The sequence below is a fragment of the Rhamphochromis longiceps genome, linkage group LG3 (genome assembly GCF_057381845.1).
Source record: "Rhamphochromis longiceps isolate RC_006_pf linkage group LG3, R_longiceps_female_GT1.1, whole genome shotgun sequence".
NCBI classification, from domain to species: Eukaryota; Metazoa; Chordata; class Actinopteri; order Cichliformes; family Cichlidae; genus Rhamphochromis; species Rhamphochromis longiceps.
The window spans coordinates 71,931,733-71,947,215 of NC_140559.1; the positions used below are offsets into that span (position 1 = coordinate 71,931,733).

General features: G+C 40.0%; 1 protein-coding gene and 1 pseudogene across 1 annotated transcript in view; one reads left to right on the forward strand and one right to left on the reverse strand.

The window, feature by feature from the left end:
- LOC146676677 (protein NLRC3-like) overlaps positions 1-15,483 on the forward strand; it is a 157,268-nt gene that overhangs the window by 115,897 nt on the left and 25,888 nt on the right. The window lies entirely within an intron of this gene.
- LOC146676683 (OX-2 membrane glycoprotein-like) lies at positions 39-2,711 on the reverse strand (annotated as a pseudogene).

Consider the following 15,483-nt stretch of genomic DNA (forward strand, 5'->3'; position numbering starts at 1 on the left):
AAATGAAAGTTATCTGGTCTTTTTCTTTAAAGAGTAGCCTACTGCAGAGCAGCAACACTGACAAAGACCATCATCACCAATACTGCAGCTAATACAATGATCCAGGAGGAAACTTGAAAAAGCAGGAAAAATGTGACACTGATCAAAATGAATACATCAATTATTGATCAAAGAGAAAATGCATACTAGCACAATGCATTGTTATTGCATCTCAGTTTCTCACCATCACTGATAATCTGACGTCTGCTGGACCTCAGGAATCGTCTCCATCACCTCTCTGTGAGGAGCAGAGAGCACTCATGCTGCACATCCCACCTGTGTGCTGTGTTTACGTGAACCTGAGAGCACAGCTGTAGTGGTGACAGTGAATGTAGCGTTGGTGTTGGACACACTGACAGTGTTGTACTGTGAGAAGCTGAGGTCTTGTTGTGAGAGTGTTACAGTGGGAGCAGGTCGACCAGTGGCTGAACAGGAAACAACCCACTCTTCAGCAGAGTTTGACTCTCTGACATCAACAGCAGGTTCATGCAGCTCTGTGAAGGATCAGGAGATATTGCAAGGAATATGTTGTTGAAAGGAAATCAGTTTCTAGCACATTTAAACACATTAATGCAAAAGTTCTTACCATAGACTTGGAAGCAGGTTCTACCAGTGAAGGAGCCTTCAGGATAAGTGTTAAACAGACAGTGATAGCATCCTTCATCCTGCTCCGTCACATTCCTGATGACTATGGAGCAGTTCTGTAGTCCAGTGTATTTAAACTTGACTTTATCGTTAAAGCCATCATTCACTCTCTGACCATAGTACTTGCTGTAGGTGGCAACATTTGTCTCCACATCACGTGAGATTTTCTGCCATGTGACCTGAAGGACGTCTTTAGTGTCCAAGAGCTGACAGCTGAATTCAGCATCTTCTCCCACTGCTGCCAGCACAGTCTGCTGTGTTTGGACCACTGCTGTTAGAGCTGCATGGAGAATAACATGAGTTAGAGATGTGGAACTGAGAGGTATTGATGGGAAGGATTAAACAATCATTCGGGTCATGGAGTAGTCTGTGTTTTAGGCTCAAACAAATTGACATATGGGTACCACTTAAATGTGATGTAGACTATAAATATAAACCTGACACTCATTGTTTCATACTGTATGTTTCAGGGACATTTTCTTTCATCTATAAAAAAAAGTAAGACAATTCAGTTAGCTACCAACTAAACAAAGAAAGTCAGATAGATGTACAGATCGTGTCTATATTGGTTCTGTTGGTCCATGACCAATTCTGGAGGTCTGTACTGCATTTGAACTTTTCCAACAATTTGGAGGTCCAACCATGATTTAAGCTGGACATCAATATGGCGTTCAACATTAGAACCTTGGACTTGATGTATATTTGTTGGACATCATGTAGATATCTATGACAAGTGCAGGGAATTTAAAGGTTTAATTGAGGTCATATTTTTTATTTACAAAATATCAATATTGGGGCTACAAAACAATCCCTTCAGTGGACCAAAAATGAATTATAAAACCCATCACTTCAACATAACCAATACCAGGACTGGTATTGACTGGTAACTCGTGCTACTGTAGAAATTCCCATTGATTTTCTACATTTTCCCAGAGGCCTCCCCTTCTGTGGATTACTAGTATGTCATTTATTAATTTGTGCCTCAATTATTTCAGATCAGTTATTTCACTGGGGAAGCCCTATATTGCCCACTTCCTAATTTCAGCACTGTTTGATCTTTCTCTTTAGCATGTATGTAACTTTGGTTTGTTGAGATTTTGGCATTACTTCTGTCATAAACATTCTCTCTCAGACATAACTGACTAAGATTTCTGTGGTTACCCAGAACATTTTAATAGACTTTTTGTAATCAATCAGGTCTTCAACCCCTTCTTTTTAAAATAGTGTATAAACCGTATGTATGTGTGAAAGACTGTTAATGTTTTGATAAATTGTTTATTTTAGAACAATTGGTGAGTGTGTTTAGCCACTTCACACTACTACACTTTGCTCTAAACTACATGCCTTCTCTGAACAGTATATATGTGAATGGACTGACGGATCTTTTCATTTCAAATGTTAAATAATTGTCAGTAAACTACTTATGACCTGAACTCCATCTCTGTCTAATGGAAATGAGTGCCTTCTTGTTTTTAACTACATTGGGGTTGTGAAACGTCTTTTACATTGTAGGCCACATACAACCCAATTTTTGTTAATTTACCAACCATACATACATAACACACAAACATGTGGTTTATCTATTGCTTTCATCGTAATATGAATAGGCATGGGGCAACCTTTAACAAAACAGTCTAAAGCTGTTTTCACACAGCTCTCAAAACAGTCTCATTAATCTGAATGATGAACAACTCATGACACAGAAAGTTGATTTTGTTCTTTTTTATTAGGCTGAGTGTTCAGTGGGAGAAACGTTTTGTCACTCATTCAAACAAAATCTAAACTCTTCAGTAATTGTATCTCCCTCTAATTCTGTCTAAAGACAATCTCTTTGTCACTTCAGAGAAAAGTTCTCACATTTTAGGATCAATTTTTAATTATTACGAGTGGAGGTTCTTGTTTTCTTTTTTTTTTCTCTTGTCACAATAAATAACTTTAAAAAACAAAAACAACAATACGGAATAAAACTTACCTTTTGAAAAGGCCATAAAAAGAAAAAACAAACACAGAATCCCACAGTCTGACATGGTGCACGTCTCTGTGTCCCCACTGGCTATTGTACCACATATTGAAACAACGTCGTACAATAGCCAAATTATTGAAAACTCAAATGTCCCCGAAGGAAGGAAGAATCTCCCTTCCTTGTGGGACATTCCAAGGCATGTTAGAATGATCAACTGTACCAAGTAAAGTACAAAAACTTCCCAGTGCAGAGTTTCATCAGTGTTTTAATCAGCAAACTCAATCATTTTTTTCTGCATTTTGAAAATTCAGTAAAGCTGTAGGTGTCAACATTTGTCTCCACATCTTGTAAGATTTTCTGTCATGTGACCTGAAGGATGTATTTAGTCTCCGAGAGCTGACAGCTGAATTCAGCATCTTCTCCCACTGCAGCCAGCACAGTCTGCTGTGCTTGTATCACTGTTGTTAGAGCTGCACAAACAAAATAAGAGGCTTTCATAGTCCGTGTTTTATGTTTCATTTAAAAAAAAAAACAACAACTACATAACAGAATTCACTGAGGTACATACTGAACTTACAGGACAGAAACAAAGTACCAATCCTATTGCAGTAGTATATCTCCAGTAACAATACCAGCATTGGTATCAATACTATTGATAACTGCATCAATCTGCCCACATCTAACTCGTGCTATTGTAGAAATTCCCTGTGAACTTATACATTTTCTCAGAAGCCTTCCCTCCGCGCATTACTGGTATGTTATTTATTATTTTGTGCTCCAAGTTCAGTTATTTCACTGGGGAAGCCCCGTAATGCCCACTTCTTCATTTCAGTACTGTTTGATCTTTCCCTTTAACATGTATGTAACTTTGGCTTGTTGAGATTTTAGCATTACTTCTGTCACCAACATTTTAATGCTATCTTTACTCTGTTATAATCATCTCTCTATCTCAGGCATAACTGACTGAGATTTCTTTGGAAAAGTTCTCACATTTATGACCTTTTTAGGAGCTTCTTGTTTTGTTTTGTTTTCCTGTCACAATAAATAACTTAAAAAACCAAAAATGACAATATGGAATAAAACTTACCTTTTGAAGAGGCCATTAGAAAAACTAACAAATGTATAATCCCACAGTCTGACATGTTGCACCATTTGCCATGTCTGTCCCCTCACTGGCTATTATACAATGCATAGTGTTAGATTATAATATTATTTTATGCCATGTTATACCCCTAAGTAAAGATTGTGACTTATTAGGTAGTTTTAGTTTGCATTATTTTCCTGAATTAGAAGAAGCTGACAACTATTGCATTAGTTAAACTGATTTGCATTACATTAGACTGCTGATTTATTGTGGATGAATGATATTGTTTTATGATGTTATAAGAAATACTGTTCGCAGAAAGTCATCGCCTTATTTGTCTGATTAGAAGAGAGCATGCTGGAGTTTTCTGCCCCATCTCAGCAGGAGCAGATAAACGGGGAGCCAAGGTCGTAGCTTAGGCGCTGTGTGAGAGAAAGCATGTGAATGTTTAGGCTTTTATGATAAGGTGGGGGCACCAGAGGCTATAAGAGTTTGATCAATGCTCCACCAGTTTGAGATCTGAGGCTGTCTGCATACAGTGTCCATCTCCCACGCGTGTGATCATTAAAATCATCGTTTGACTCAACCCGGCCGGACCAGTGTTGTTATTGTGGTTTTTTCTCTTGTCTCCATCCCCAATTTTGAACTCGTAACACTCTGTAACTGTTAGCTAGGCAATTTCACATTTTTGTCTTTTTGTGGAATCAGTGTGTTTGAACAGCACAAATTCTGCCTTTTCTAATTTTGAAAGACTGAACATGATATAAACAAAATAAATCTGATCTGTTCCTCTATAAATCTGGACAAATCTCAGATTCTGAAGTTCTCAGCGCTTACATTTTGTCCTCTCCTACACTTCTGCTGAAAACTGACATGTGATGTGTTTGTACAGCTTCCTCTGTCGGTTTTTAACAAACCAACAAATTATCCAACAGAAGAGTATACCTTTGAGACAATGGTGTAGGTCTACTTTCCAAACTGAGAGGATGGATGAGATGATGGTGCAGGTTTCCAGTCTTAATTCAGTCTTGTTGCCACATTGTGGTCACCTGTCACCTTACTTTTGCTGTGGGAATTATGAAATGATAGCTAGACTTTAGCTTGCCTGTAGTGGCATTAAATGATCCTTTAGAAAATAGTTATAAATGTATTAGTTCCCAACATTGTACATTGCTGAATCATTATTTTTACTGAAAGTCTGTTCAGTTTCCAAACTAAAAGTAAAATTGAGTGTGACTCGCCGGCACATTACAGTGAGACTCTCCAGTTTGATCAGCAGAGAAAAAAGATATCTCAAACAAAATATGACGGAATTTCAAAAACCTTAGTGGATCCCAAAGAGCTTACTAAAATTTAATGTTTGCTTTGATTCCTGCTTTGCTCACTCTTGGCGTTCTCTCCATGAGCTTCATGAGGTCATCACCTGAAATGGTTTCCAACAGTCTTGAAGGAGTTCCCAGAGATGCTGAGCACTTGTTGGTCCTTTGCCTTCACTCTGAGCTCCATCTCATCCCAAACCATCTCCACTGGGTTTAGGTCAGGTGACTGTGGAGGCCAGACCATCTGGTCAGCACTCCATCACGCTCCTTCTTGGTCAAACAGCCCTCACACAGCCTGGAGGTGTGTTTGGTGTCATTGTCTTGCAGCAGGAGGAGCAACCACTGCACCAGCGTAGAGTTTGGTAATCAGTCCAGAGGTCCAGAAACTTCATCCTGATGCCTAATTGCAGTCAGGGTGATGCTGCCAGCCCATAGATGTCTGTGCCTCCCTCCACTGATATGCCTCTTGGGTCATTACTGGCCCACTATCAAACTGGCCACGCAGAACGATGTTACAACTTCTCTGGACCCTTTCATATCTGTCATATGTGTTCAGGGTGAAAAACACAGTCTGCCAGTGGTGGCCTGATAATTCTGGTATTCTATGGCAAATGTCAATCATGCATGGTTCCAGTCAGTGAGTACAGGGCCTGCTAGAGGACATCAGGCCCTCAGGCCACCCTTATAAAATCTGTTTCTGATTGTTTTGTCAGATACAAGTACAGGTTACTGGTCTCTTCTCATACCAGTAGTGACACTGGTATGAGGAGGAAAAATATCAGTGTCCCCCACCTGTAAAACCATCCCATAATGACTGTAAAGAGTCTGTAGGATCTGGTCATGAAACAATCACAAATTAATATTTTTTAGAATAATTTCCAGAGTCATAACACACAGCCAGCAAAACATGGGAAGTAAATTCCAGGAAAATAATGAAACCTTGCATAAAATGCCAGTTAAAGTCCAAAACTCTGTGACCTGACCCCAACCACAGTGTGGGCTGTGGACTATGTGGAGGTTGAAGTGTGGACCCAGAAGCAGACGCGTGGAAACAAAAGTTTAACCAAAAGCGAACCGTTTATTCAAGGCTGGTGAGCAAAACAAAACAAAAGGCAGGAGCAAACTAAAGGAAAACTAACCAAGACTAAAGTGGGGAAACTAAACACTGGGAACATGGAAAACTTGGACATAACTGTCATGGTGGGGTACACCAGTGTTATGATGAAGTGGACCCAAGTGCAGACAGGGAAGGAGGCAGAGCTTGCCTTTTGAAAAAAAGGCAAGCTGTTTATTTAGGCTATAAACGTGAATACAAAATGAAAGCATCATGAGCAGTGGCAAAAACTAAACTGAAACCAAACTAGGAAAACTAACTGACTGTGACAAAACTGTGATAACTTTGAATCAACTGTGATAAGACCTGAAGGGAGGCAACGCAGACGACCTGACACTGAATAAAGAAAGACAGAGGACTTAAATACAGACAGGAGGTGATCAGGGGAAGTGGAAACACACGGGGGAACAGCTGACTGAAATGAACATAATGATGCCATGGCTAAAGTGAAACTAAACAATGTAGGGACAATGAACAAAAGGAAAGTCACACAATATATACACAGAGGGATGATAAGGGAAGTGGAAACACATGAGGACACAGCAGGGACAAATTAGATGTGATGAGACAGGAGAAAGCAAAACTGAACACACTGAACAGGACACGAGACTTTCCAAATAAAACAGGATACAAACTAAGAGACACGGCTCGACACACAGGGACCGGGGGCGAAACAGACATGAATGAATCACAAGGAGGGGAAACATCAACAAAACACAATGATGTGACTATGGCGACTATGGAGGAAGACCAAATACAGACGGGAAATTATTTTTGATAAAAGTAATATTAATTTGACTAATGGACAGGCAGTGATAAACAGCAAACAAGCTGTTTAGCTTTACAGTCTTTGTTTTATCATCTGCAACTCCTGCAGTGTGAAACAGTCTTGGTATGTCAAACATAAAAACATTTTAGATACCGCTTCATCAGGTTACATATATATACCGTATTTCTTCATCAGAGAATCTATAATGTATTAAACTAAAAGTGTACACCTGGTTTAAAGAGTATTAACTAAATAAGAACGTGACAACTTTCAGTCATTAATGTAGCAGAGACAGAGTCTGACTAAAGGGACATCACAGTGAGACCTGTTTGATCTGCAGACACAGTCTCTCTCTACTAAGAGTGTGTTTGACTTTAATTTTCACACAAATGATTCAGCTCCTCTAAACCCTCCAACAAACATTTACAAATGCTTAGAAACATTTTGTGTTTCTAATTACTAATGTTCCCCAGCCCCAGCATTCCCACAAATCTGTCTGTTTCCTTTTTTAAGTTTCACTGTCTGTTCTCTAAACTTCGCTGATGCAGCTGGTCGTCTTTGTGTGAATCTGCGTGTGAAGGTAATCGAATCAGTATGTATTTTTTTCTGATAATATCAGCTGTGTGCAGCTTCGCTCCAGCACAAACCATAGCATTGTTCATGATGAGAGATATCAACGAGGTTGACTTGTAACACCGCAGTTATGTGAGCCGTCATTTGTAAGCCTCTTAAACTTTCTTGCACTTTTACACAAAGTTTTATGGTAGTGCTTCTTCTTCTCTGGGGATTTTTGTTCAACAGACTGAAAAAAGCTGTAATATATTTTTGAAATATATTTAAATTGGTATTTAAAGGACTATAGCATATTCTAATTAGATTTATGATACTGTGTTAAGACAGTAAAATTGTGCATGTGTGTGTTTGTGTGTCTGTCTGAATTTTGCTGGTACTGCACTGATTGATGATTGTTGATGATCCACCTGACTAGTATAAATTAGAGTTTTATATAACAGAACAAATTTGATATTATAAAAATATTTTTTAAATTCTTGCTTACTAGCTGACACTAAATTTCTAACTGATTTCTCTTCTGGGACACCCACACTGTGTGCAGTTTCATCTCAGCCCACTGTGTGATTGCACATTAAAGGACATTTCTCCCCAAATTCAATAAGCTCAGTGGATTATCATAACAGCGTATCAACAATTCATTTAAGAAATCCTTCTTAGTTATTGTCATGAAAATCTCAGTGGATTCTTGATTTTGCTCGTCTACTCTACAGCCTGGATAGTTTCATTTCAAACTGCTGCTGTGTTTCTGCCAAATTAAAAAAAACAGCTCTACTCAAATTCAACAAGGTTCAGTTAATAAACAATGATTAACAAAAGATTTTGTTCATATTTCATTATATAATTCTGATCCATCAAAAATATTCCTTCTTAGAATAATCCTTTCTCTTATTGAAGATCGATTTATTTTTCTCATTTTGGTCATTCCTATTAACTCAGCCATTTCCTTAATCAATCCCACACCACCGCCCCCAAAACCATGGGAACACAGAGCAAGGAAAGCACAAAGTACACAAGAAGACGGGGACAATAAATACACACTGGATAATGAGACGAGAGGCAACGGGTGAGAGACATGATGCAGGAGAAAACTACAATAGTCACAGGAAGCAACAGTTAAAACAATAAAACAGGAAAACATGGAGAACAAGGCTTAAATTACATAGAGGAGAACAGACTGGACAGGGGAACATGAGATAGATAAATGCAGACGAGACTGAGACACTGATGGGAACAAATCATTAACCAAATGGGGGAAGTAAAACTCAAAGCTAAGTTCACAAGACATGAGACGATAAAAAAGAGGAAATGATACACAGAGACATACGCAGACATGTAGAAAACAGAAAGGGAAATATAAGTGAATGGGAAACATGACAGATGGGGAAATCAGACAATGACAGACAAACAGAGAGACAAGACAGACAAAGGGACATAACTGAAGTACAGAAAGGGATCACAAAAGCAGATATTTAGTGTTACAAAACCAAGAAGACAAACTACAATATGAAAACAGGGTACATGGGATATAGTAAATCCTAAAGCAAACTATTAACCATCCTTATATACAAAGAGCCAAACTAAAACACAAAAGACTCTCAAAAACAAAAAGGCATCGCAAAACCCTGAGGAAAAAAACAGCGATCCTCCATCAGCTTCCGCTTCTCCTTTTCAGGGTCGCGGGGGCGCTGGAGCCTATCCCAGCTGTCATAGGGCGAGAGGCGGGGTACACCCTGGACAGGTCGCCAGTCTGTCGCAGGGCCAACACACAGGGATAGACAACGATTCACACTCACATTCACTCGCACATTCACACCTAGTGGCAATTTGGATTATCCAACTAAATATCCCCACAAGCTGCATGTCTTTGGACGGTGGGAGGAAGCCGGAGTACCCGGAGAGAACAGCGATCCTAACAAATAATATTGCAGTGGTTGGAGATGAAACTTTGCGGACATGTAGTAAATGGACTGATTCTTATATAGTGCTTTTCTACTCTCCTGGAGTTTTCAAAGTGCTCTATACAACAGGCCTCATTCACACAAGCACTTCTAAACACAAGTGCAAACTAATCATCAGAGGGCAACTTGGGGTTAGTATCTTGCCCAAGGATATTTGGCATGCAGGCTGGGGAAGCCAAGGTTCGAGCCACCAACCTTCCAATCAGCAGCTGATCTGCTCTACCACCTGAGCCACAGCCACCCACCCATCACAAGTGGGTGAGGCTGGTTCTGATATGGTGCTTTTCTACTCTGAGCATTCAAAGTGCTTCATACAAATGACTCATTCAAGGACTTTTCCTGTGCAGAAGAGTTTTCTATCTTGGGGTTAGTATCTCGTATCAAACAACCAACCTTCCAGTTACTTCGTGACCAGGGGCCTGTTCTTCGTACCTCGCTAAGTAAGTTAGCTGGATTTGATTGTTGACGATTTCGCGTGATCTTGGATCGTTCGGTTCCCCGAAGCTCATCCGGGACTTGCTGTCGTAGCAACAGAGCCGTAAGCGTAAACCTGCTCGGGAGCAGGTTTACTTTATGTAAACAGGATTAGATCACGGCCACGCAGGTATGTCCGCTTCATTCATACGAAAGCAACAGCGATATTTTACCACTGTTTCACCATAAATAAATAACATCAATGTAACTAAAGATAATGCAGCACTTGATCCTTTTATTGATGTCACACAGATACATACAGGTCATTTCCTAAAAAAGGGAAATGTACTATTAACATTCTATTACATGTATGTGATTATTACAGATGTAATTCATATTTCAGAGTAGTAATTGTAAATTACTTCGTGTAATCAAGATGGGAGACCACGGCTATAAAAGCGAAGGTGGATTTGGGAAGTCTGTCGCAGCCATGTCCTGTCCGTATACGCGAGCCACCCATTGCGGAAGGTGCAAGATTGATAAGGAGAGTCCTCAGAATTCAGCGTATATTGCGGGATAGACAGGATCCTTTAGCTCAGCGCGACAGTGTGCTCATAGAGAGATATCGATATTCCCGTGAGGATATTATTCACTTAACCAACTTGTTGACGAGGGGGTGCAGGACCACCACCTGTCTTTTTTTGCTCTGCCCTTTTCTTGGTTGCTGTTATAAACAAACAAACAGATTATTTCAGGGTCTCTTTCCAAGAGACGAAAAGCAATATAAGTGATAAATATTACCATTCTGTGGAATATTCTTATATTTCACTTTTACTTGTTCCCATGTTCTAGTGGGTCCTGTCGTGGCTCTAATGTGTAAGGGGATATAATATAACATATTATAATATAATATAATATAATATTGGATAATATGGTGTGATATGAAATTACTTACGAGTTTAATTTGTCAGCAACTTTCTGCCAGCCCTCTCTCCTTGCTTTTGCAGCCTTTGCAGTGTTCCCTTGCGTTCTGATTAAACTCTGAAACTCCTGAAATCCCTCACTCAAGAGTTCTTGCTCTGCTGCCGAAAAATACCGAGCGCGCTCCTTCGACATTTTCGCCGACCAATCAAAAGGTTGCCGATCAATGTTTCTACTATCGATGCGTAGCCCCTGTTAAGCCACCCAGTGATCTCACATTACTTCATCCAGCTGTACTAATCGTCAACAGCAGGTGTGTTCGGAGAACCGGATTAGCGAGCTCACGGTTAGCGCGATGATTTGGTCTTGGATGTAGTAAGTGACGTACGAAGAACGGGCCCCTGCTCTAACTCCTGAGCTACAGACAGAAGAGGAGTTTGTTAAGAATTTTATGACAACTGTCAAAGTTTTTTTTCTATTGTTTATTAAATGAATCTTATTAAATTTGAGTAGAACGCTCCTTTTATTTATCTGAAACCTTGCAGCTTTTGGTGGTTAAACTGCAAATATATAGAGAAGGTAACCCAGAGGAAGAATGCACAGAGACTTTAAGGTCAGCTATCAAGAATCATTTTTACGCATTTTGATGCAATGTTATGATATTTGATGTTGAAATTGATTAGAAACGACTAATTTCATTTCTACAGAATTTTGCAGTGTGGGTGTCCAAGAAGATGAATTCAGAATTTCATGTCAACTATCATATATGATTGAATACAGAACCTTCATACACCTACCTGAAACCATTTAAATGACATTATTGAGTTCCTTCAAAGTTTCTCCGTTTGAACAGAGTTGTTCTTTAATTTCTCGTGTCTCAAGCAGTTTGAGGTGAAACTATGGATGCATGAAAGAGCAGCTGAGCCAAATGACAACTGAATTTCAACTATAAAAGAGGATTTTCAGAAATATTTTACATTTTTTGAAGTTATTTTAGATTTGAATGAATCATGAATGAAGAAGCATTACCAGAAAAATTAAGAAGAAAAGACAACTTGAGTGAAAAACAAATGACACTGTGGCTTTATTTCTGTTAACTTCCTGAAGATCATGTGTGTTGTTATGTGTGTGATCAGCAAAAAGGGATAAGAAGCAGCACTACCGTAAAACTTAGCGTTGAAGCTCAAGTTTGGCAGATAACGGGTGGCAGGCGTGGCTCACACTTGACCACGGTGTTGGAGAAACTCTGAGCTCCGGGTCTTTATAATCACTCTGCGGAGCTCACAGAGACTGCAGGGAGGACAGGAGGACAGAGCAGACTTTGTGAATTATTTTTTATCTTAGATGTAATATAAATTCAACACAGGCCTCTGAGGAAAAGGATCGTGCTACAAACTTTTGTCTCTTCCAACAGAAAGCAGAGGAGTGGAGTTACTCAGAGACTGACTGGATTAAACACACCAAAGGTTTATATTCCAGTTGGACCGTATCTCTTACCAAGGTCTGCACTACGTATCAGGATGTGATCTTATTCAGGTAATATCAGGGTTCTTATAGGGGTTTGTTCACAATAGTAACTCATGCAGCCATTTTTCAGTCTCACTGACCAAACTTTTTACAACATGCTGCATTTTTAATAGTAAACTTCTGTTCAGTGCTTTTCCTGTCACACACTCATACATGTGTTTTGTCTGCAGCAGCAGCTGTGTTGTTGTTAGCTTGTATTATCTGTTTAATCTCTTCAACATGGTTTTAGTTTTCTTTGTAAAGTCAGCAGCTCTGTCACTTTTCTCTGATTCCTCTTCTGCTCGACACTCAGCTGACACTCAGTTTCATTTCCACATTCATGAAGTTGTTGTCCAAGCGAATCACAGGCTCCATGATCGGTCAGCAAACTGTGTCCAGGCAGACAGGTTGGATAAGAACAGGGGTGTCAAACTCAAATACACAGTGGGCCAAAATTCAAAACTGGAACAAGGTCGCGGGCTAACGTTAATATTTACTGAAAAAAAAAATCTTCCTCCAGATTTAAGAATGAATCTTTTCTTATGGACTCAAACAAGTTTTGCTGAAAAACTGAATATGGAACAAGCAAAGCTTAATACTAAACAATATATATATTAGCTGTATAATACCAGTAGGCCAGCTCTAATAATAATTTAGTATTGGCTTCGCGGGCCAAATGTAATTAGGCTGCGGGCCAAATTTGGCCCGCGGGCCAGAGTTTAACACCTATGGATAAGAATAACAGATTTATGTTTGATTACGCCCGTTTCCAATTCAGTTCCAGTCATTCCTGGCCCCAGGAGGTTGATGGGGGTGGGAGATGGGGGGCAGTGCGTTGTAAGCACAATGTAGATGAGTGGAGGCTTAATGTACTTAAACTTCCAGTCACAGTGAATCAGTGTGTGTCAGTGAATGCATCATGTGTGCTTCATGGCTCCATCTAGTGGACTGATAGTAGAAGTAGAGCAGCTGATGGCAGCTTCCTGTGCCTCACACTGCTGTCTGACTGCATTCAGCTGATATTTGGACAGCACACATGATGGAAAGGAGGATTTTGGTTTATGTGCACATGAATGATTTGTGTTTCCTCTGCAGGTGAAGGTAGAAAGTGTGTGTGAGCTGATGTGAATTGAGCAGCATGGATCAGTGTGAGGACAGAGAGGAGGGAGTCCCTCCCTCTAAAAGCACTCTGTGTGGGGAACATGAGAGCCAGACCAAAGCTCAGAGGTGAGATGACCATCTCTAACTGTCCATGACTCTTCTCCATGTCACAGCTCAGCACTCACATCACTGCTCCATCATTATTCACACTCATACCTCTGTGTGTGTTGTTTTAAAGCCCAGAGCTGTGGGGCGTACCAGGCTCAGCTGGACATAACCCTGAAACTAATCCAGAGCCTGGACCTGAACCCAGCTGTGTTTCCTTAAAGAGCAACAGGTCGAAGGGTGTTGGTGCAAACTTTAACAAAAGACTGTTATGTGACAAAGAGTAAGTACATTATTTTTATGAGTTTCACATTGTTCATCATGTCTTTAATTTAATATTTCCAGTTTTCCTTCCTATCTCATGAAGCTGTGACATTTATTCTTTTTCTTTTAGGATCAATAAGAGGCCAGAATCTCCTGGACCTGAACCCAGCTGTGTTTCCTTAAAGAGCAACGTGTCGAAGGATGCTGTTATAAACTTTAAAGGCTGTTCTTCTGCTGCTGAGAGGTAATGTGTGTCTAGATGTTGTTCCTGACTCTGTATTTCTGAATAAATCCTCATGTTTAATATCAGCTCAGCTCTTTTTCACACACATTTCTATGTTGGTATGTGAAGCGGTGTGTGTTGGAGTGTTTCCACAAACACAGCAGTCAGAGTGGAAAGAGTGGATGTTGTAGGAGGTGTTTGTGTAGTGAAGAGGCTGAGTGTCTGTAGGACTCCAGCTGCTCCAGCAGGTGTCTCCTTTGTGCTTTGCTTCAAACACAGTGTAGGGAGGAGCTTCCACTCAGGTGTTTCAGGTGTTGCTGGATGGAGGAGGACAAATAGTTTTTCCCTTCAGTGACACTTCAGCAGCTCAATGTTCTGGGAGATGTTTGTCTTTATGAAGGTTTATGGATTCTTGTTCGTACTTTGGTTAAACTGAGCAATACATTTTCCATCTAACATTTAAAGTAAATTTCCAGGTGAATAAAAGATCTGCAGCTGCAGCCTCTGTGATGTTTCACAGTCTGAAAGTAACAAATTCAACCAGAGTTCAAACAAAGGCTTAATATACGTGTGTGTTTGATATAATGCCAACAAGTACAAACAGGTGTTCTTACAGGTCTTAATCACAGAGGTCTGATAAGTCTGGTGACTTTCACACTCAGCAGTTTTGCTGCCTTTTATTTTATATTGGCCTTTTTAAAGCCCTTCAAAGTCTCCCACATTCATACAGAGCTTTTAACACCAAACTCCTTTACAGTCCTTCTCCTCTCACACACGATCACACGACTGATTTGTCTGCAGCAGCTGTGTTACTGCTAGTATTTTATTATGTGTGTAATCTCCTCATATTGTTCCTGTGGTTTAGTTTGACGTCCTTCTGCAAACTCAGCTGCTCTGTTGCTGATACACGTCTCCATGAATATGATTGATCAGATGCTGCCAACACCATGTGTTTCATGTGAGCGCTCAGCTGAAACCCTGGGTTGACTTATCGAGTTAATAACAAGCTTCACGTGACTGTGAATGCTAAAGTGAATCCAGATAAAGGAAAGAGACCCTGCTAATGTTGGACTCACTTCTTAGTGTAGATCCCAGGAGGAAGTTCAACATAGCCATTCTTTGTGCTAGCTCGACCAAACCTGAGACCACAGTGCAGGATAATGATCATCATCTGTCTCTGTCAAGGACATTTAAAATCCACAAATAACAAACATAATTATATTTGATCATTAAAAATCTCTTTTCACTTAAAAAAGCATGAGCACACTGGTGGATTACAGAAACATGAAAACTCGTTAACAGTAAAGTTAATTTAGGCGTAAACAAAGTGTCAAACATACTTAAGTAGAAGGACTGATGTTTGTGTTAACCCTCACATGGGCTGTACAACATTATATAGGGAGACAAAAACAGAGATTATCGTAGCCATCGCTCTCTCGCATGGACGTGGCAGTCTTGCTGTCTGCTGCGAATCCTCCCCGTACC